The following is a 24,235-nucleotide window of genomic DNA, read 5'->3' as shown; positions in this document are numbered from 1 at the left end:
GCCGGGGCTGGGTTTGAACTCGCCACCTCTGGCATATGGGACCGGTGCCCTACTCCTTGAGCCACAGGCGCCGCCCAATACCCAGCTATTTTTAGAGATGGAATCTCACTCTGGCTCAGGTTGGTCTCCAACCTGTGAGCTCAGGCAATCCACCCACCTTGGTCTCCCGGAGTGCTAGGATTACAAGCATGAACCACCATGCCTGGCCCCCCCAGAATTTGGAAATTAGCAGAACATCGTGGAGTGCACCTGTAGCCCTGGCTGCTGGGAAGATGGAGGTAGGAGAATCATTTGAGCTTAGGAGTTTGAAGCTTCAGTGAGCTGTGATGATGCCACTAAGTCATGCCACAGAGTGAGACCAAGACCCTGTCTCAAGTCAAGCACGGTGGCTCATGCCTGTAACCCTAGCATTCTGGGAGGCAGAGGTGGGTGGATTGCTTGAGCTCAGGAGTTCCAGATCAGCCTCAGCAAGAGCAAGACCCCATTGCTACTAAAAATAGAAAAAGCTAGCTGAGCTGGGACACATGCTTGTAGTCCCAGCTACTCTGGAGGCTGAGGCAAAAGGATCACTGGGGCCCAGGAGTTTGAGGTTGCTGTGAGCTATGAAGATGCCATAGCACTCTAGCCTTGGTGACAGAGCAAGACTCTCTCTCAAAACACAAACAAACAAACAAACAAACAAACAAAAAAACGCTTGGCTTGCCTGCAGCTCAGTGGGTAGGGCGCCCACCACATACACCAATGCTGGTAGGTTCGAACTGGCCTGGGCCAGCTAAACAACAATGACAACAGCAACAAAAAAATAGCCAGGCATTGTAGTGGGCGCCTGTAGATCCAGCTACTTGGGAGGCTGAGGCAAGAGAATCGCTTAAGCCCAAGAGCTGGAGGTTCCTGTGAGCTGTGACGCCACGGTGCTCTACTGAGGGCCACATAGTAAGACTCTGTCTCAAAACAATAACAACAAAAAAATTCCTGATTTGCTACTTGACTGTGGGCTAGTCATCTGTATCTTCAACTCAGTTTCCTTATCTGAAATGAGCATAACAGCTCCTATTTTCCTCAGTATCGGAGTATTAGCTCTTTAAATATAAGTAAAAAGCTTAGGCCAATTACCATGTTAACACAGTTAACACCTGATAGAAGGTCGCTGTAGTTATTATCAGGTTTAATGTTCTCTTATGTGTGTACTCATATAAATTCACATCCATGTCTAGGATCTTTTTACTTGCGAAGCTTATATTACCAGTTTCTCTTCAGTGATCGCATGTCCAGCTCATTCATTTTGGTTAATTTAGGCACTCATCACTCAGCTATCTCCAGAGAAGGTCCTAAGTCCCTAAAAAATTTTGCATTGTTTTCAGAATTCATTTTGCAGGAAATCCTAGGGGCATTAACTGACAGGTTTCTGATTTGAGTTCTGTGTCTCCTGTTCTCAGAATTTTAGGTAGAGAAGGGTCTTTTGTAAGCTCAGGGAACGTGTGCCTCTGGGTGGCTTCCTGAATAAATGCTGTTTTCCTTTAAATGACATAAATAGTCCAGACACCCCTTCCAAGCTCTGTTAAGAGGAACAGCCCTCTTTCCTCTGGTGTTCTCTGAGCACTGATAACTGGATGCCAAGGAAATGGCCAGATCATGTGGGATAGGCAGCTGTCTACATGGTGTAATTTGAGGGGTTTGAGGAAATCCCCTTTCTTAAAATATCTTACCCAATGGCCCTGACATATGCCTGAAATATAGTACTTACTCTTCACAGTAAGGTGCTACTGCAAACACTATTGTTATATAGAAGTGGACTCATATTCAGCCATTATCGCTCATTATCACCTCAGTTTAAATTAATTTATCAGGTTAGTTGCTTTAGTAGAGTCCCAGAGATAACCAATACAAGACAGTAAGTTTTTAGCCGGGTGTTGTGGCGGGCGCCTGTAGTCCCAGCTACTCGGGAGGCTGAGGCAAGAGAATCGCTTAAGCCCAGGAGTTGGAGGTTGCTGTGAGCTGTGTGAGGCCACGGCACTCTACCGAGGGCGATAAAGTGAGACTCTGTCTCTACAAAAAAAAAAAAAACAAGACAGTAAGTTTTTTTGTTTTTTTTCAGAGACAGAGTCTCACTTTGTTGCCCTTGGTAGAGTTCTATGGCATCACAAGTCACAGCAACCTCCAGCTCTTGGGCTTAGGCGATTCTCTTGCCTCAGCCTCCTGAGTTAAGTGGGACAACAGACGCCCACCACAACATTTGCCTATTTTTTTGCTGCAGTTTGACCAGGCCAGGTTTGAACCCACCACCCTCGGTATATGGGGCCGGCACCCTACTCACTGAGCCACAGGTGCTACTCACAAGACAGTAAATTTTTTTTTTTTTTTTGAGACAGAGCCTCAAGCTATCCCCCTGGGTAGAGTGCAGTGGCATAACAGCTCACAGCAACCTCCAACTCCTAGGCTTAAGTGATTCTTCTGCCTCCACCTCCCAAGTAGCTGGGACTACAGACACATGCCACAACACCCAGCTATTTTTTTGGTTGCAGCCATCATTGTTGTTTCGTGGGCCCAGGCTGGATCCGAACCCACTAGCTCAGGTGTGTGTGGCTGTCACCTTAGCTGCTTGAGCCACAGGCGTCAAGCCAGACAGTAAGTTTTAATGAGGAAGGTGATCTCAAAGGGTTAGGAGTATGGGATATTATGCATTTAGGTGAGGGGCTATAAGGACAGTTGAAATAGTTTGGGGGCAACTGGAAGAGTCTGGTCAAAAGACAAGAGAGGGGAGATGTAGAATGTGGGTTGAAGATGATCCTACAATAAAGATTTTTTTCTTTTTTGAGACAAAGCCTCAAGCTGTCACCCTGGGTAGAGTGCTGTAGCATCACAGCTCACAGCAACCTCCAAATCCTGGGCTCAAGTGATTCTCCTGCCTCAGCCTCCCAGGTAGCTGGGACTACAGGCGCCTGCCACAATGCCCGGCTATTTTTTTGTTGCAGCTGTTGTTGTTTGGCAGGCCTGGGCTGGATTTGAACCCGCCAGCTCAGGTGTATGTGGCTGGTGCCTTAGCTGCTTGAGCCACAGGTGCCCAGCCTAAAGATTTTTTTTTACTTTTTTTATTTATTTATTTTTTTTATTTTTTGTAGAGACAGAGTCTCACTTTATGGCCCTTGGTAGAGTGCCATGGCCTCACACAGCTCACAGCAACCTCCAGCTCCTGGGCTTAAGCGATTCTCTTGCCTCAGCCTCCCGAGTAGCTGGGACTACAGGTGCCCGCCACAGCACCCGGCTATTTTTTTTTTGTTGTTGTTGTTGCAGTTTGGCCGGGGCTGGGTTTGAACCCGCCACCCTCGGCATATGGGGCTGGCGCCCTACTCACTGAGCCACAGGCGCCGCCCTAAAGATTTTTTTAAATAGCACATTTTTTCCCTTTGGGCTTTCTTTCTTTTCTTTTCTTTCTTTTTTTTTTTTGTAGAGACAGAGTCTCACTGTACCACCCTCGGGTAGAGTGCCATGACATCACACGGCTCACAGCAACCTCTAACTCCTGGGCTTATGTGATTCTCTTGCCTCAGCCTCCCAAGCAGCTGGGACTACAGGCGCCCGCCACAATGCCCGGCTATTTTTTTGTTGCAGTTTGGCCGGGGCTGGGTTTGAACCCACCACCCTCGGCATATGGGGCCGGCACCCTACTCACTGAGCCACAGGCGCCGCCTTCTTTTCTTTCTTCATAGTCTCAAGCTGTCGCCCTGGGTAGAGTGCCTTGGCATCACAGCTCACAGCAACCTCCAACTCTTGGGCTTAAGTGATTCTCTTGCCTCAGCCTCCCAAGGACAGGAGCCCGGCACAACACCCTGCTATTTTTTGGTTGTAGTTGTCACTGTTGTTTGGCAGATCTGGGCTGGATTCAAACCTGATAGTTCTGGTGTATGTGGCTGGCGCCCTAGCTGCTTGAGCTACAGGCACTGAGACTGGTGTTATTTTCTTAAGTTATTCCTCCAAAGTAGAATTTCCAGGTTAAATCAAAGTTTCTTTTTTAAAAAAAAAAAATACATCTTAATAGCCAGGCATTGTGGCGGGTGCCTGTAGTCCCAGCTATGTGGGAGGCTGAGGCAAGAGAATCGCTTAAACCCCAGGAGTTGGAGGTTGCTGTGAGCTGTGATGCCACGGCATTCTACCCAGGGTGACAGCTTGAGGTTCTGTCTCAAAAAAAAAAAAAAAAATCTTTATTTATTTATTTTGCAGTTTTTGGCCAGGGCCGGGTTTGAACCCACCACCTCCGGTATATGGGGCCAGTGCCCCAGTCCTTGAGCCACAGGCACCACCCAAAATCAAAGTTTTTTTTTTGTTTTTTTTTGTAGAGACAGAGTTTCACCTTATTGCCCTCGGTAGAGTGCCGTGGTGTCACACAGCTCACAGCAACCTCCAACTCCTGGGCTTAGGCGATTCTGCTGCCTCAGCCTCCCGAGCAGCTGGGACTACAGGCGCCTGCCACAATGCCCGGCTATTTTTTGGTTGCAGTTTGGCCGGGGCTGGGTTTGAACCCACCACCCGTGGTATATGGGGCCGGTGCCCTGCTCACTGAGCCACAGGCGCCGCCCAAAATCAAAGTTTTTGATTGAACAGTGTCAAAATGCTACAAAACCACTGGTTCTGTGTATGTATACAGGGGTTGAAATGTCTTTGTGTCATAGTCTTTGCAGAAGGCCATTAATTCTTTCATTCAACCAAAAATTGTTGAGTTTATAATTGTAGTAAGTGCCAGGTTCTATATTAGGCTTCAGGGACACAATCTCTACCTTCATACAGTCTAATTACCCATCAATTAGAGACAATTCAACTATTCATGAGTGTTACATCTTTCTACTACATTCCTGACATTCTTTTTTTTTTTTTTTTTTTTTTTTTTTTTTTGTAGAGACAGAGTCTCACTTTATGGCCCTCCGTAGAGTGCCGTGGCCTCACCCAGCTCACAGCAACCTCCAACTCCTGGGCCCAAGCGATTCTCTTGCCTCAGCCTCCCGAGTAGCTGGGACTACAGGCGCCCGCCACAACGCCCGGCTATTTTTTTTTTTTTTTGGTTGCAGTTTGGCCGGGGCTGGGTTTGAACCCGCCACCTTTGGTATATGGGGCCGGCGCCCTTCCGACTGAGCTACAGGCGCCGCCCATTAAAGTCTTTTTTTTTTTTTTTTTTTTTTTTTTTTGTAGAGACAGAGTCTCACTATACTGCCCTCGGGTATAGTGCCGTGGCGTCACACGGCTCACAGCAACCTCTAACTCTTGGGCTTATGGGATTCTCTTGCCTCAGCCTCCCAAGCAGCTGGGACTACAGGCGCCCGCCACAACGCCCGGCTATTTTTTTTGTTGCAGTTTGGCCGGGGCTGGGTTTGAACCCGCCACCCTCGGCATATGGGGCCGGTGCCCTACTCACTGAGCCACAGGCGCCGCCCCATTCCTGACATTCTTATTCTGTCTTTATTCCTCTTGACTCTTGAATCCATTTCTCCTGAAAAATATCGTTGTCATCTCATATAATCTTTTAAGAAGTTACCGTAGTACTACATGTTTGTTGAACTAATCCAAACATTGCAGTAAAATTTCGCTGGCATCCTATCTCCCAGAGAGGGCCAATATGAATAATTTGATTAATTATCATTTTTAAATCACCATGTACTGAATGACTACGATATACTTGCCAATTATTGTATTACATCTAGGAGGGAGCTATTATTAGTCTGGAATTACAGATGAGGAAACCAAGTCTTCAGAGTTTAAGATTACACAATGCCCAAGTGGTTGAGTCAAGATTCAGACTTACCTCTGTCTGACTTCAAAGCCTGTGCTCAGGTTGAACATAAAAGAGTAATTTCTTCTTTTTTTTTTTTTTAATTATTTTTATTTTTTTGTAGAGACAGAGTCTCACTTTATGGCCCTCGGTAGAGTGCCGAGGCATCTCACAGCTCACAGCAACCTCCAACTCCTGGGCTTAAGCGATTCTCTTGCCTCAGCCTCCCGAGTAGCTGGGACTACAGGCGCCTTCTTTTTTTTTTTTTTTAAAGACAAGGTCTCACTTTATTGCCCTTGGTAGAGCACCATTGTGTCACAGCTCACAGCAACCTCCAACTTCTGGGCTTAGGCGATACTCTTGCCTCAGCCTTCTGAGTAGCTGAGACTATAGGCACCCGCCACAACAACCGGCTATTTTTTTGTTGCAGTTTGGCTGGGGTTGAGTTTGAACCCGCCACCCTCGGTATATATGGCCGCCGCCCTACCCACTGAGCCACAGGCGCCACCCCTGAAGGAGTAATTTCTTTTTTTTTTCTTTTCTTTCTTTTTTTTTTTTTGAGACAGAGTCTCACTATGTTGCCCTTGGTAGAGTGCTATGGCATCACAGCTCACAGTAACCTCAAACTCTTGGGTTTAAGCAATTCTCTTGCCTCAGCCTCCCAAGTAGCTGGGAGTACAGGTGCCTGCCATAACACCAAGCTATTTTTGTTGTTGTTGCAGTTGTCATTGTTGTTTAGCTAACCCAGGCTAGGTTTGAACACGCCCCGGCCTTGGTGTATGTGGCCTGGCACCCACTGAGCTATGGGCGCCACCCAGCTATTTTTAGAGATGAGGTCTCACCCTGGCTCAGGTTGGTCTCAAACCTGTGAGCTCAGGTACTCCACCTGCCTCAGCCTCCCAAGTATTGGGATTACACGCGTGAGCCACTGCACCCTGCCATTGTTAAATCTTTTTTTTTTTTTTTGTAGAGACAGAGTTTCACTTTATTGCCCTCGGTAGAGTGCCGTGGCATCACACGGCTCACAGCAACCTCCAACTCCTGGGCCTAGGTGATTCTCCTGCCTCAGCCTCCCGAGCAGCTGGGCCTACAGGCACCCGCCACAATGCCCGGCTATTTTTGGGTTGCAGTTTGGCCGGGGCTGGGTTTGAACCCGCCACCCTCGGCATATGGGGCCGGCGCCTTACTCACTGCGCCACAGGCACCGCCCATTGTTAAATCTTTTAAAATTAAGGTGCTAGGGAGGCGCCTGTGGCTCAGTCGGTAAGGTGCAGGCCCCATATGCCGAGGGTGGCGGGTTCAAACCCGGCCCCGGCCAAACTGCAACCAAAAAATAGCCGGGTGTTGTGGCGGGCGCCTGTAGTCCCAGCTACTCGGGAGGCTGAGGCAAGAGAATCGCTTGAGCCCAGGAGTTGGAGGTTGCTGTGAGCTGTGTGAGGCCACGGCACTCTACCGAGGGCCATAAAGTGAGACTCTGTCTCTACAAAAAAAAAAAAAAAAATTTAAGGTGCTGATAGGGTCTCTCTCCTTGGTTTCTTCTTTTTTTTTCTAGACAGAATCTCACTCTGTTGCCCAGGCTAGACTTCTAGGGCATAGACCTAGCTCACAGCAACCTCAAACTTCTGGGCTTAAGCGATCCCCCCACCTCAACCTCCCAGAGTGTTAGGATTACAGGCATGAGCCACCACACCTGGCCTGTCTTCTCGGTTTCTAGAGGGCTCTCTTCTCCCTGTATTTTCACATGGTCTTCTCTCTGTGTATGCCTATATCCTTATCTCCTCTTCTGTTTTTTTTTGAGACAGAGTCTCACTTTGTTTTTTTTTGTTTTTTGTTTTTTTTTTGTAGAGACAGAGTCTCACTGTACCGCCCTCGGGTAGAGTGCCGTGGCGTCACACGGCTCACAGCAACCTCTAACTCTTGGGCTTACGCGATTCTCTTGCCTCAGCCTCCCGAGCAGCTGGGACTACAGGCACCCGCCACAACGCCTGGCTATTTTTCTGTTGCAGTTTGGCCGGGGCTGGGTCCCAACCCGCCACCCTCGGCATATGGGGCCGGCGCCCTACTCACTGAGCCACAGGCGCCGCCCCAGAGTCTCACTTTGTTACCCTCAGTAGAGTGCCGTGGCATCACAGCTTGCAGCAACCTCAAACTCTTGGGCTCAAGGGATTCTCTTGCCTCAGCCTCCCAAGTAGCTGAGACTACATACACCTGCTACAATGCCCAGCTATTTTTTAGAGAAGGGGTCTTGCTCTTGCTCAGGCTGGTCTCAAACTCCTGAGCTCAAGCAATCCACGGCCACGGCCTCCAGGGCTCCCAAGTGCTAAGATTACAAGCAAGAGCCACTACACCTGGTCCGCTCATCTTCCCTTCTTATAAGAACCCCCTGGCTCAGTGCCTGTAGCTCAAGTGGCTAAGGCGCCACCCACATACACCCCGGGCTTGCCAAACAACAATAACAACTACAACCAAAAAATAGCCAAGCGATATGGTGGGCGCCTGTAGTCCCAGCTACTTGGGAGGCTGAGGCAAGAGAATCACTTAAGTCCAGGAGTTGAAGGTTGCTATGAGCTGTGATGCTACAGCACTCTACCCAGGGTGATAGCTTGAGGCTCTGTCTTAAAAAAAAAGAACCCCAGTCATTGGCTTGGGGTGCCAGCCACATACACTGAAAGAGGTGGGTTCAAGCCCAAACCAGGCTTACCAAACAGTAATGACAACTACAACCAAAAAATAGCTGGGTGTTATGGCAGGCGCCTGTAGTCCCAGCTACTTGGGAGGCTCAGGCAAGAGAATTACTTAGGCCCAAGAGTTTGAGATTCCTGTGAGCTGTGACAACACGGTACTCTACCAAGGGCGACATAGTGAGACTCTGTCTCAAAAAAAAAAAAGAACCCCAGTCACATGGTATTAGGGTCTAGCCAATTTACCTCATTTACTCAAATTACCTCTTAAAGGCCTTGTCTCCAAATGCAATCACATTCTGAGGTACTGAGAAGATTTGACTTCAACATGACACAATTCATCCCATAATATAAAGTTAACCTAGGATACTAATCGTTGTACAAAAAGAATTGGGGCCAGGTGAGGTGGCTCACTCCTGTAATCCTAGCACTCTGGGAGGTCGAGGTGGGTGAATTGCTTGAGTTCACCAATTTGAGACCAGCTTGAGCAAAAAAGCAAGACCCTGTCTCTACTAAAAATAGAAAAACTGAGGCAAGAGGATTGCTTGAGCCCAAGAGTTGGAGGTTGCTATGAGCTATGATGCCACAGCATACTACCCAAGGTGACAGCTTGAGACTGTCTCATAATTAAAAAAAAAAACACACACACACACACACACACAGATCACTGTGCCCCACCCCCAACGCTTCCGATTCAGTGGGTCTGTAATGGGCCCAAGAATTTGCATTTCTAATAAGTTTCCAGGTGCTACTGGTCTGGAGCCCACACAATTTTAGAACTACTGAGCAAGACCATCAAGATCACATGTGAGGTGTATGATGGAGGTGGCACAGGTGCACAAACAGCACAGAGACAGGGCCATTTTCTGGTTTCATGCTAAAGCAGCTGAGGAAACAACTGGGAAAGTCCCTTTGCACCTGAAAATTTCCCAGAAAAAGTTTTAGTTAGCATTTAGACCCTAAACTCATAAACTTATTACAGTAAGAAGCATGCATTACCTATACCATTAATTTTCCCCTTGGCAGATACTATCTTTCATTGCTAATTATATCTCTATAAGAGAATAGAAAGAGCCTGGGGAAGCAATCACATCTGGGTTCTATCCTTGCTCTGAAAATGCTAAGGAAACTCAAATTGGCAAATTTGAAACTCAAATTGGCAAATCACTTCCCATATCTGAGGTTTGTTGTTTTTGCCATCTATAAAAAAAGGAGTTTTTTTTTTTTTTTGAGACAGAGTCTCACTTTGTCACCCTTGGTAGAGTGCCATGGCGTCATAGCTCACAGAAACCTCCAATTCCTGGGCTTAAGTCAGCAGTTCTCAACCTGTGGGTTGCAACCCCTTTGGGGGTCGAACAACCCTTTCACAGGGGGCGCCTAAGACCATCCTGTATCAGGTATTTACATTACAATTCATGGGGGTGGCGCCTGTGGCTCAAGGAGTAGGGCGCTGGTCCCATATGCCAGTAGGAGCTGGGTTCAAACCCAGCCCTGGCCAAAAAAAAAAAAATACATTACAATTCATAACAGTAGCAAAATTACAGTTATGAAGTAGCAACAAAAATAATTTTGTGGTTGGGGGTCACCACAACATGAGGAACTGTATTAAAGGGTCACAGCATTAGGGAGATTAAGAACCACTGGCTTAAGTGATTCTCTTGCCTCAGCCTCCCAAGTAGCTGGGACTACAGGAGTCCGCCATAATGCCCAGGTACTTTTAGAGATGAGGTTTTGATCTGACTCAGGCTAGTCTCAAACCTGTGAGCTCAGGCAACCCACACGCCTCCGTCTCCCAAGTGCTGGGATTACAGGCATGGGCCACCGTGCCTAGCCCTTTGTTTTTTTTTTTAGAGACAGAGCCTCAAGCTGTCACCCTGGGTAGGGTACCCATCACAGCTCACAGCAACCTCTAACTCCTGGGCTCAAGCAATTCTCCTGCCTCCGCCTTCCAAGTAGCTGGGACTACAGGCACCCGCCACAACACCTGGCTATTTTTTGGTTGCAGCTGTCATTGTTGTTTGGTGGGCCTGGGCTGGATTCGAACCCACCAGCTTGAGTGTATGTGGCTGGTGCCTTAGCCACTTGAGCCACAGGTGCCTAGCCTGTTTTGTTTTTGTGAGACAGAGTCTCACTTTGTTACCCTTGGTAGAGTGCTGTAGTATCATAGCTCACAGCAACCTCAAACTCTTGTGCTCAAGCGATTCTCTTGCCTCAGCCTCCCCAGTAGCTGAGACTACAGGCACCTGCCACAGCGCCTAGCTATTTTTAGAGACAGAGTCTTGCTTTTGCTCAGGCTGGTCTCCTGACCTTCAGCAATCCACCTGCCTTGACCTCTCAGAGTGCTAGTATTACAGGTTGAGTCACCGCTTCCGGCAAATAAAAAGATTAGATGAGAAAATTCTTTTTTTGTGTGTGTGTAGAGACAGAATCTCACTTTATGGCCCTTGGTAGAGTGCCATGGCATCACACAGCTTACAGCAACCTCCAACTCCTGGGCTTAAGCGATTCTCTTGTCTCAGCCTCCCAAGTAGCTGGGACTACAGGCGCCCGCCACAACGCCCAGCTATTTTTTGGTTGCAGTTCAGCCGGGGCCGGGTTTGAACCCGCCACCCTCGGTACATAGGGCCGGCACCTTACCAACCAAGCCACAGGCGCCGCCCAGATGAGAAAATTCTTTTTTTTTTTTTTTTTTTTTTTTTTTTGTAGAGACAGAGTCTCACTTTATGGCCCTTGGTAGAGTGCCGTGGCCTCACACAGCTCACAGCAACCTCCAACTCCCGGGCTTAAGCGATTCTCTTGCCTCAGCCTCCCGAGCAGCTGGGACTACAGGCGCCCGCCACAACGCCCGGCTATTTTTTTGGTTGCAGTTTGGCCGGGGCCGGGCTTGAACCCGCCACCCTCGGTATATGGGGCCGGCGCCCCACCGACTGAGCCACAGGCGCCGCCCTAGATGAGAAAATTCTTAAGTTTCGTTCTAGCCCTAAATCTTTATAATTCTATATAGCATTTATATATATACACACATATATTAGATCAGATCTGATTATATGCAGGAACTAGGACTATGTCTTTTGCCTCTATGTATCTCCATGGTCCTTAGCACAGTACCTTAAGTATTGTAGGTGTTCAGCAAATGTTTATTAATTTATTTATTGAATCAGTCAATATCACAAGAGCGTCTTTTCTTTTTTGTTTTTTTGTTGCAGTTTGGCTGGGGCCAGGTTTGAACCTGCCACCCTTGGTATATGGGGCCGGCGCCCTACTCACTTTGCCACAGGCACCGCCCAACAAGAGTTTCTTTTCTCACTGCTATAAAGATTATAGTTTCAGGCGATGCCCATGGCTCAAGGAGTAGGGCGCCGGCCCCATATATTGGGGGTGGTGGGTTCAAGCCCGGCCCTGGACAAAACCGCAAAAAAAAAAAAAAAAAATTATAGTTTCTCCTTACACTAAGGTTAACTCTTACCCTATACGCCTAGCCATTAAAAGCTTTCATTTTCGGAAGCCATTCCTCTTTGACACCACTCACCCACATAGTTAACTTTTTGCATTGTTCTAATCCCCATTCGTTTCTCTTGGACACAATATTGAAGGAAATTATCCACTGACTATTGTCTTTCCATTCATTACTTTACATCCTCATTTTATTTTTTCTGGCTCATAGCCCTTTAGGCTCTGAATAGGACCTCTAGCACACAAAGAGATATCCCCTACATTGTCCATGAATTAGGTCTTCTGTCTGTCTTACCTGTGAACTTTGGGAAAGTTATTTACTTTCCCGCGTATAATAATTAAGGGATTATAGAAAAAATATATGTGCCATGTGAATATATGGCATATACATGAATATATGTGCTATAATGGCACACAAAGTGATTACTTAGAATAGAATTTAGCGTATAGTATTGCTCAATTAATATTATTATTACTATAATTTGAGATAGGGTCTTGCTCTGTTGCCCAGGCTAGAGTGCAGTGGTGCAATCATATCTACAGCTTCCACCTCAGCCTCCTGAGTAGCCAGGACTACAGATGTACACCATTATGCTAGTTAATTTTTTTTTTTTTTGGACGGAGTCTTACTATGTTGCCCTCAGTAGAGTGCCCTCGTGTCACAGCTCATAGCAACCTCAAAGTGATTCTCTTGCCTCAGCCTCTTCAGTAGCTGGGACTACAGGCACCTGCCACAATGCCTGGCTATTTTGTTGTTGTTGTTGTTGCAGTTGTCATTGTTGTTTTAGCTGGCCTGGGCTGGGTTTGAACCCACCAGCCTTGGTGCATGTGGTCAGTGCCCTCCCCACTGAGCTACAGGCGCTGTCCTGCTAGTACATTTTTAAATTTTTTGTGGAGACAAAGTCTTGCTATGTTGCTCAGGCTAGTCTCTTTTCTTTTTTTGGTGGTTTTTGGCCAGGGCTGGGTTTGAACCCACCACCTCCCGCATACGGGACCGGTGCCCTACTCCTTGAGCCACAGGTGCCGCCCTCAGGCTAGTCTCAAACTCATAGCTTCAAGTGATCCTCCTGCTTCAGCCTCCAAAGAGGTGGGATTACAGGTACAAGCCACAAAGCAAAGCTATCAATTAATATTACATATTATTTCTTTATAAATTATGTTGTGTCTACTTCTCTAAGCTTTTGGTTTAGAAATCTGACAATCTTAATTTATGAAAATGCTTTTCTGAAATAGGTAAAAATTCACTCTGAAGTCTATTTTTTGGCAGGGGGCAGACTCTCACTTGTCACTCTGGGTAGAGTGACATAGTATCATCTTAGTTCACAGCAACCTCAAACTCTTGGGTTCAAAGGATCCTCTTGCCTCAGCCTGCAGAGTAGCTGGGACTATAAGCATGCACCACCTCACCAGGCTACTTTTTCTGTTTTTAGTAGAGATGGGGCCTCATTCTTGTTCAGCCTGGTCTTGAACTCATGAGCTCAAGCAGTCCACCTGCCTCGGCCAAGCCATATGTGCGTGTGTGTATATATATACAGAGAGAGAGAGAGAGAGAGAATCACTCTGTCACCCTGGAGTTGAATGGCATCATTATAGCTTACAACAAACCTCAAAATCCTGGGCTCATGTAATCCTTATGCCTCAGCTTCCCCAAGTAGCTACAGCCTGCCAGAACAGCCAGCTAATGTTTATATATATATTTTCTATTATATATTAAAATATGTTATATATTATTATATATATTTATTAATATTAAATCATAGCTGTGTATATTAATGTGATCATGGGGCACCATACACTGGTTTTTTTTTTTTGTTTTTTTTTTGTAGAGACAGAGTCTCACTGTACCGCCCTCGGGTAGAGTGCCGTGGCGTCACACGGCTCACAGCAACCTCTAACTCCTGGGCTTCCGCGATTCTCTTGCCTCAGCCTCCCTAGTAGCTGGGACTACAGGCGCCCGCCACAACGCCCGGCTATTTTTTTTTGTTGTTCCAGTTTGACCGGGGCTGGGTTTGAACCCGCCACCCTCGGCATGTGGGGCCGGCGCCCTACTCGCTGAGCCACAGGCGCCGCCCCACCATACACTGGTTTTATAAACAGTTTGACACATTTTCATCACACTGGTTAACATAGCCTTCCTGGCATTTTCTTAGTTATTGTGTTAAGACAATTATATTCTACATTTACTAAGTTTCACATATACCCTTGTAAAATGCACCACAGGTGTAATCCCACCAATCACCCTCCCTCTGCCCATCCTCCCCCCATATTATTATATATTAAAAATATATATATATTGTTTTTAGAGACAGAGTCTCACTTTGTCGCCCTTGGTAGAGTGCTGTGCTGTCACAGGTCACAGCAACCTCCAACTTCTAGGCTTAGGCGATTCTCTTGCCTCAGTCTCCAGAGTAGCTGGGACTACAGGCGCCCGCTGCCACAACGCCTGGCTATTTTTTGTTGCAGTTTGGCCGGGGCCAGGTTTGAACCCGCCACCCTCGGTATGTGGGACCAGCGCCCTACTCACTGAGCCACAGGTGCTGCCCCAAAGTCTATATATATAGACTCCCCAAAGTCTATATTTTTAAGGGAGTAAACAGCCATCTGTCTTCTCAATATAGTATATAGTAATAATGGCAGGGGCAAAGATTTAGGCAGGAGGGCGGCGCCTGTGGCTCAGCGGGTAGGGCGCCGGCCCCATATGCCGAGGGTGGCAGGTTCAAACCCAGCCCCGGCCAAATTGCAACAAAAAAATAGCCGGGCGTTGTGGCGGGCGCCTGTAGTTCCAGCTACGTGGGAGGCTGAGTCAAGAGAATTGCCTAAGCCCAAGGATTTGGAGGTTGCTGTGAGCTGTGTGATGCCACGGCACTCTACCGAGGGCGATAAGGTGAGACTCTGTCTCTACAAAAAAAAAAAAAAAAAAAAATTTAGGCAGGAGAAATTTACAATATCTTAGACATGCTCTCTTTGGGCTTAATTCAATTCACTTCTTTTTTTTTTTTGAGACAAAGTCTCTCTTTGTCACCCTCGGTAGAGTGCCATGGCGTCATAGGTCACAGCAACCTCCAACTCTTGGACTCAAGCAATTCTCTTGCCACAGCCTCCCAAGTAGCTGGGACTTACAGGTGCCAGAATGCCTGGCTATTTCTGGAGACAAGGTCTTCCTCTGGCTCAGTCTGGTCTCCAACCTGTGAGCTCAGGCATTCTACCCGCCTTGGCCTCCCAAGTGCTGGGATTACAGGCGTGAGCCACCACACCCGGCCTCAATTCACTTTTTTTTTTTGAGAGAGTCTCACTATGTCACCCTCGGTAGAGTGCTGTGGTGTCACAGCTCACAGCAACCTTCAACTCTTGGCTTAAGCGATTCTCTTACCTCAGCCTCCCAAGTAGCTGGGACTACAGGTGCCAGTAGTGCCTGACTATTTTTTTTTTTTTTTTGCAGTTGTCATTGTTGCTTTAGTGGTCAGGGCTGGGTTGGAATCCACCAGCTTTGGTGTATGTGGCCAGCACCCTACCCACTGAGCTACAGGTGCCACCATGTCTTTAAAATTTTACAGCATGAGCCAGGTGCAGTGGTGCATACCTGTAATCTCAGCTATTTGGTAAGCTGAGGTGGGAGGACTGCTTGAGCCCAGGAGTTTGGGGCCATCCTGGGCAATATGGAGAGACATGATCTCTAAAATAAATAAATAAATAAATTACAGTACATTCTCTGTACTTGAAGATGTGATGATCTCATTGGGGAAACATGGGTCCTCTCAAGGTGGACACTCCATCAATACTTGCTGCTCTTTTTTTTTTTTTGTAGAGACAGAGTCTCACTCTATGGCCCTTGGTAGAGTGCCGTGGCCTCACACAGCTCACAGCAACCTCCAACTCCTGGGCTTAAGCGATTTTCTTGCCTCAGCCTCCCGAGTAGCTGGGACTACAGGTGCCTGCCACAATGTCTGGCTGGTTTTAGAGACCAGGTCTCCTTCTGGCTCAGGGTGATCTCCAACCTGTGAGCTCAGGCAATCCACCCACCCAGAGTGCTCGGATTACGTGCATAAGCCACCAAATCTGACTCCACATTGAAAGAATCTTTGACAAAGTTATACATTGAATGCCCTAAAAAATCGTTTTGTGGCTTGGTACCCATAGCTCAATGAGTAGGCCAACGGCCACATACACGGAGGTTGGTGGGTTCAAGTCTACTAAACAACAATGAAAATTGCAACAACAACAACAAGAAAAATAGCCGGGCGTTGTGGTGAGTGCCTGGAGTCCCAGCTACTTAGGAGGCTGAGGCAAGAGAATCACTTAAGTCCAAGCGTTTGAGGTTGCTGTGGGCTGTGACCACGGCACTCTTCCCAGGGCAGCATAGTAAGTCTGTTTCAAAAAAAAAAAAAATCATTCAGGGGTCCTCAAACTACGGTGTGGCATTGTGATTGTATTTGTTCCCGTTTTGTTTTTTTACTTCAAAATAAGATATGTGTATTGTGCATAGGAATTTGTTCATAGTTTTTTTTTTTAAACTATAGTTCGGTCCTCCAATGGTCTGAGGGACAGTGAACTGGCCCCCTGTTTAAAAAATTTGAGGACCCCTGGATAGCTGTTCTAGTTCTGGCTGTAGTGAGCTGTCACATGTTCATTTTAGCAGAATGCCACCTAAAAAGAGTACTAAACAGGGCAGCACCTGTGGCTCAAAAGAGTAGGGCGCTGGCCCCATAAGCCAGAGGTGGTGGGTTCAAACCCAGCCCTAGCCAAAACCTGCAAAAGAAAAAAAAAAGTACTAAACAGAGCTGGAAAAAGAGGAAGTATATGTTGAAAATCTAAATTTCTCCAAATTATTGAGTGAATTTCACCCAATCATTTTTTTTTTTTTTTTTTTGTAGAGACAGAGTCTCACCCTATGACCCTCTGTAGAGTGCCGTGGCCTCACACAGCCCACAGCAACCTCCAGCTCCTGGGCTTAAGCGATTCTCCTGCCTCAGCCTCCCCAGCAGCTGGGACTACAGACGCCCACCACAATGCCTGACTATTTTTTGGTTGCAGTTTGGCCGGGGTCGGATTTGAACCCACCACCCTTGGCATATGGGGCCAGCGCCCTACCGACTGAGCCACAGGCGCCGCCCGTCACCCAATCATGTTAATGATGCCTATGTCTATATATGTGTGTGTATATATATATATATATTTTTTTTTTTTTTTGGACATAGAGTGTCATGGCATTAGCCTATTAGCTCTCGCTCCTAGCAATCAAACTCCCTGGGCTCAAGTGATCCTCCTACGTAGGCCTCCAGAGCAGCTGGGACTATAGGCATTGGCCACAATGCCCAGCTTTATTTATTTGTTTATTTTTTTAGTAAAGACAGGGTCTTCCTCTTGCTCAGGCTCCTCTCTAACTCCTGAGCTCAAGGTATCCTCCTGCCTTGGGAGGATTATGGGTGTGAGTCACCACACCCAGCTCTTAGGTATAGTATCAACCACAATGTAAAGTAATATTCCTAAACTCTAAGTTTGAAAAGATTATTTGAGGCTCAGCCCCTGTGGCTCAAGCGGCTAAGGTGCCAGCCACATACACCTGAGCTGGCAGGTTTGAATCCAGCCTGGGCCCACCAAACAACAATCACAGTTGCAACCAAAAAATAGCAGGGCGTTGTGGTGGGCGCCTGTAGTCCCAGCTACTTGGAAGGTGAAGGCAAGAGAATCGCTTGAGCCCAGGAATTGGAGGTTGCTGTGAGCTGTGATGCCATAGCACTCTACCCAGCGCGACAGCTTGAGGCTCTGTCTCAAAAAAAAAAAAAGAAAAAAGAAAAATTATTTGAATAGAGAATCTTCCTACTTTCTCCTTCAACAAAGATTGAAATAAGGTCTGCCATCTTTTTCATTTTTCTTTTACCTTTTGCATCATGATATCAGGAGGTGTTACTGATTCTTTTTCTGCTTTTTGCTTTTGATTTATTTAAAGAAACTTTTACTCATTCATTTCACAAGTATTGGGGAATACAAAGAACATAACACAAAGCACCTTCTGCTTTAATTTCTGACTTTACTCACCCTGTTCCCTCTCTCTTCTCTGCATAGGTCATTATGAAAGTTTTGAGATACACAAAAATCAAGAAACATAAAATCCATACAGTAACATGGATAATAAAGCCCTCCCAGTAACATCAATAAGCTGAGCAAGTTGAAACTTAAGGACGTAACACAATCTGTTCTCAAAACTTATGTAGTGACCCAAGTACCTACTCATATCTTATTCTTTAAGATCTGAGTTAAGGGCGGCGCCTGTGGCTCAGCGGGTAGGGCGCCGGCCCCATATGCCGAGGGTGGAGGGTTCAAACCCGGCCCCGGCCAAACTGCAACAACAAAATAGCCGGGTGTTGTGGCGAGCGCCTGTAGTCCTAGCTGCTCGGGAGGCTGAGGCAAGAGAATCGCTTAAGCCCAGGAGTTGGAGGTTGCTGTGAGCTGTGTGAGGCCACGCACTCTACCAGAGGGCAGTACAGTGAGACTCTGTCTCTACAAAAAAAAAAAAAAAAAAAAAAAAGATCTGAGTTAAGCAGTCGGTAAGGCGCCGGCCCCATATACTGAGGGTGGCGGGTTCAAACCCGGCCCCGGCCAAACTGCAACAAAAAAATAGCCGGGCGTTGTGGCGGGCGCCTGTAGTCTCAGCTACTTGGGAGGCTGAGGCAAGAGAATCGCTTAAGCCCAGGAGTTGGAGGTTGCTGTGAGCTGTGTGATGCCATGGCACTCTACCGAGGACCATAAAGTGAAACTCTGTCTCTACAAAAAAAAAAAAAAAAAGATCTGAGTTAAGGGGCTGGGCAAAGTGGCTCATGCCTATAAGCCTATCCTTTGGGAGACCAAGGCAGGAGAATCCCTTGAGCCCAGGAGTTTGAGATCAGCTGACAGGGATACAGGGAGACCCTGTATCCACAAAAAAATAAGAAAAATTAGTTGGGTATAATGGTGGGCACCTGTAGTTCCAGTTACTTGGGAGACTGAAGCTGGAAGATCACTTGAGCCCAGAAGTTTGAGATTGCAGTGAGCTATCTGCAGGGATTGCAGTGATCATGCACTGCATTCTAGCCTGGGCAACAGACGATCCTGTCTAAAAAAAAAAAAAAAGATCAGGCCAGGACCAGGTGGCTCATGCCTGTAATCCTAGCAGTCTGTGAGGCTGATACAGGAGGATTGCTTGAGCTGGGGAGTTGGGGAATTCCAGACAAGCCTGAGTAAGAGGGAGACCCTGTCTTTACTAAAAATGGAAATCAGGCATGGTCGCGCTTGTCTGTAGTCCCAGCTACTTGGGAAGCTGAGGCAGGAGGATCCCTTGAATCCAGGAGTTGGAGCTTGCTGTGAGCTAGGCTCCTGCCAAGGCACTCTAGCCTGGGGCAACAGATTGAAGGCTCTCTCTCAAAAAAACAAAACTGAATTAATGTCTACCTCCTCTATGGAGTCCTTTTAGCCCCCTCTGAACCCTGGCCTTGAGAATAATACCAGTAGAACTTAATCACAGAATACCCTGTTAAATCGTTTAAACTCATCTCATGTGCTTTGGAAAAGAAGAGTTCAAGGGTGGGTAGGAGATTACTCTGCCTCTTAGTTGTATAGCCTTAGGGCAAATTACTGATGTGTTCTATTTAATTTGTCTGTAAACTAATGATGATAGTAAAACTGCCAATTTCATAGGATTAATAGAAGGATACAAACACTTAGAGAACATTGCTTTGCACATCACTGATGCTCAATGTTGGCTGTTAGTACAGTGTCTCTTTTGCCCCTCCCACCAACCCATTTTCAGCACCTAGCCTTTTTTTTTTTTTTTTTTGTAGAGACAGAGTCTCACTGTACCGGCCTTGGTAGAGTGCCGTGGCGTCACACGGCTCACAGCAACCTCTAACTCTTGGGCTTAAGCGATTCTCCTGCCTCAGCCTCCCAAGTAGCTGGGACTACAGGCGCCCGCCACAACGCCCGGCTATTTTTTGTTGCAGTTTGGCCGGGGCTGGGTTTGAATCCTCCACCCTCGGCATATGGGGCCGGCGCCCTACTCACTGAGCCACAGGCGCCGCCCCCTTTTTGTTTTTTTTTAAGAGACAGAGTCTCACTCTGTTGCCCTCGGTAGAGTGCTGTGGTGTCACAGCTCATGGCAACCTCCACCTCTTGGGCTTAGGTGATTCTCTTCCCTCAGCCTCCCAAGTAGCTGGGACTACCAGCACCTGCCACATTGCCCGGCTATTTTTTGTTCCAGTTTGGCCAGGGTCAGGTTTGAACCTGTCACCCTCGGTATATGGGGCCGGCGCCCTGCTCACTGAGCCACAGGCACAACCTTAGCACCTAGTCTTTATGTTCAGTGAAAAGATGATGGTTTCTGCTCTCAATACATTCAAAATCTAGTTGTAGAGATGAGATAAATATAGGATAATAAGGCTGTATACTATTAGATGACAAATGAGATACACAATAAAGAAATGTTTTTATTAGCATTTTTGCAGGGCTTAGCAAGATGTTCCGCAAAATCTTTTTGAGCAAATATTTCTTTTATTTATTTATTTTTTTTTTATTAAATCATAGCTGTGTACATTAGTATGATCATGGGGCATCATACACTTGGTTCATAGACGGTTTGACACATTTTCATCACACTAGTTAACATAGCTTTTGTGGCATTTTCTTAGTTATTTTGCTAAGACCTTTACATTCCACATTTACTAGGATTCACATATACCCTTGTAAGATGCACCGCAGGTGTAATCCCATTAATCTCCCTCCCTCCCCCACCTCCCCCTCCCTCCCCTCCCTTTCCCCCTTCTCCCTATTCTTAGGTTGTAACTGGGTTATAGCTTTCATGTGAAGGTCCTACATTAGGAGCAAATATTTCTTTTTTTTTTTTTTTGTAGAGACACAGTCTCACTGTACCGCTCTCAGTAGAGTGCCATGACATCACACGGCTCACAGTAACCTCTAACTCTTGGGCTTATGCGATTCTCTTGCCTCAGCCTCCCGAGCAGCTGGGACTACAGGCGCCTGCCACAACGCCCGGCTAAGGAGCAAATATTTCTTTCTCTTATCTAGATGCACTGTGAGATTTTTCCAAAGTCTTAATTTTATTCTTTTTAAAAGATGGCAGACAATCCCCTCACCAGCTCTCAGACATATGACATTCTCTCAACACGCACACACATACACACACAAGCATGACATGCAGTTAGACGTGCAGCGTTCTGTTCATATGCCTGGTCTTTTTGATCTGAGGCATACATTGTCCTAGCCTTCTAATAAGGTATTTTATAACAGTCTCCAGGCCTCCTGTAACCTTTATACATTTTAAGCTACTCCTTTTTATTTTCTTTTTTTTTTGGCCGGGGCTGGGTTTGAACCCACCACCTCCGGCATATGGGGCTGGTGCCCTACTCCTTGAGCCACAGGCACCACCCTACTCCTTTTTATTTTCACCTATCCAGCAATACTCTAGGAACTATAAAATCTTTGTGTACAGTGTCTTCAATAGATATTGAATATTTGTACTCAAATTGTCAGTACTGAATGTGTAAAATTCCAAAAATTTATCTAGGTTACTTTTATTTCCTTTAAAAAGGAGATGAATTGAGAATGAGTTTAAATGTACTTTACTGTAAAACAAAAACCCTTTCTTTTTTTTTTTTTTTGAGACAGAGCCCCAAGCTATCACCCTGGGTAGAATGCCGTGGCATCATCACAGCTCACAGCAACCTCAAACTTCTGGGTTTAAGCAATTCTCTTGCCTCAGCCTCCCAAGTAGCTGGGACTACAGGCACCTGCCAGAACTCCTGGCTATTTTTTGGTTATAGTTGTCATTGTTGTTTGGCAGGTCCGGGCTGGATTTGAACCCGCCAGCTCTGGTGTATGTGGCTGGCACCTTAGCCTCTTGAGCTACAGGTGCCACCCAATCCTTTCCTTTTTTTTTTTTTTGCAGTTTTTGGCCAGGGCTGGGTTTGAACCCACCACCTCTGGCATATGGGGCCAGTGCCCTACTCCTTTGAGCCATAGGTGCCACCCAACCCAATCTTTTCTTTTTCTAACTTTGCTGAGAAATCTTAAAACTGCCTCAAAGAGATTTATAAACTTGAAATAAATGTCACAGCTTATCAAGGACAAGAACCAAGTAATCGAACTTGACTACTTTGTTTTCCTGACCATTCTGAAGTTGGGACATACCAGATTTCCCAGTTGTCCACCACCATCACAATTATCACAACTTAAAAAGGAGGCTTTAGTCTTTTTAAATTTAGAAGGCTTCAAGTCTAGAAAAAAAAAAAAGAAAATGCTGGGGCGGTGCCTGTGGCTCAGTGGGTAAGGCACTGGCACCATGTACCAAGGGTGGCGGGTTCGAACCCGCCCCTGACCAAACTTCAACAAAAAAATAGCCAGGTGTTGTCGTGGGCAACTGTAGTCCCAGCTACTTGGGAGGCTGAGGCAAGAGAATTGCCTCAGCCCAGGAGTTGGAGGTTGCTGTGAGCTGTGACGCCACAGCACTCTACCACGGGCGATAAAGTGAGACTCTGTCTCTAAAAAAAAAAGGAAAAAATGCTTCAAGTCCTACAGTTGGTAGTGGACGTTCAAATATATGTGAAATTGTAGTTTTTCTAAATAATTTTACAACTATTGAGAGTTTTTTTGTTCTTTTTTTGATGTTTTGAGTCACGGAAGGAAATGCATGCTCCAAATTTTCCCCTTTCTTCTTACTTCACCCATGAGGAAATAAGACAAAAAGTCATGGTTTTTTTAATATTAAACTTTAAATTCAAAAAATGAAGTAATTTCTTTTTTTTTAGGAGAGAAATAAGTAATGTAGACCCAAATCATCTCCATCAGATTAACTACAAAGCTATACAGCCCTAGTTATATAAAAGCATTGATGGGGTGGCACCTGTGGCTCAAAGGAGTAAGGTGCCAGCCCCATATACCAGAGGTGGCAGGTTCAAAGCCGGCCCTGGACAAAAACTGCAAAATAAATAAATAAATAAATAATTCTAAATAAATAAATAAATAAATAAAAGCATCGACTAGGCTTAAAGGAACTTAAAAAAAATTGGGTACAAGCATCCGTTTCTTTTTTTTTTTTTAAGAGACAGAGTCTCACTTTATGGCCCTCGGTAGAGTGCCATGGCCTCACACAGCTCACAGCAACCTCCAACTCCTGGGCTTAAGCGATTCTCTTGCCTCAGCCTCCCGAGTAGCTGGGACTACAGGTGCCCGCCACAACGCCCAGCTACGTTTCTTTTTTTTTTTTTTTTGAGGTAGAGTCTAACTTTGCTGCCCTCCATAGAGTGCTATGGAGTCATAAGTCACCAGGCATCCTTTTCAAACTTACTTCTAAACTTTTATTTTTATTTTATTTATTTTTTTGAGGCAGAGCCTCAAGCTGTCGCCTTGGGTAGAGTGCTATAGCATTACAGCTCACAGCAACCTCCAACTCCTGGGCTCAAGTGATTCTCTTGCCTCAGCCTCCCAAGTAGCTGGGACTACAGGCACCTGCCACAATGCCCGGCTATTTTTTGGTTGCAACCGTCATTGTTGTTTGGCAGGCCTGGGCTGGATTCGAACCCTCCAGCTCAGTTGTATGTGGCTGGTGCCTTAGCCGCTTGAGCCACAAGTGCTGAGCTTCTAAACTTTTTTTTTTTTTGTAGAGACAGAGTCTCACCTTATGGCCCTTGGTAGAGTGCCGTGGCCTCACACAGCTCACAGCAACCTCCAACTCCTGGGCTTAAGCGATTCTCTTGCCTCAGCCTCCCGAGTAGCTGGGACTACAGGCGCCCGCCACAAAGCCTGGCTGTTTTTTGGTTGCAGTTTGGCCAGGGCCGGGTTTGAACCTGCCACCCTCGGTATATGGGTCCGGAGCCTTACCGACTGAGCCACAGGCGCCGCCCTGAGCCTCTAAACTTTTATGATTACAGAAATTGCTGAAGTCCTTTCTTTGACAATGACTTGATTAAATCTGTATCAGGTAGGGTGGTGCCTGTGGCTCAAGGAGTAGGGCGCTGGTCCCATATCCTGGAGGTGGCGGGTTCAAACCCAGCCCCGGCCAAAAAACACACACACACAAAAAAAATCTGTATCAGGCAGAATATGGAAGCCACGTAACAATTAATTTGGATATTATTCAAGTTAATATTAATAATGCTCCTCTTTTCAGCACTGCACCTGTAGCTTAGCAGCTAGGCTACCAGCCACATACACCAGGGCTGGTGGGTTCGAATCCAGCCCGTGCCTGCCAAACAACAATGACTACTGCAACCAAAAAATAGCTGGGTGTTGTGGCAGGCTCCTGTAGTCCCAGCTACTTGGGAGGGTGAGGCAAGAGAATCACGTAAGCCCAAGACCT

Source organism: Nycticebus coucang, chromosome 9, assembly GCF_027406575.1.
Source record: "Nycticebus coucang isolate mNycCou1 chromosome 9, mNycCou1.pri, whole genome shotgun sequence".
NCBI lineage: Eukaryota > Metazoa > Chordata > Mammalia > Primates > Lorisidae > Nycticebus > Nycticebus coucang.
The sequence above is the reverse complement of the archived record's forward strand: the minus strand, read 5'-3'. Positions refer to the sequence as shown.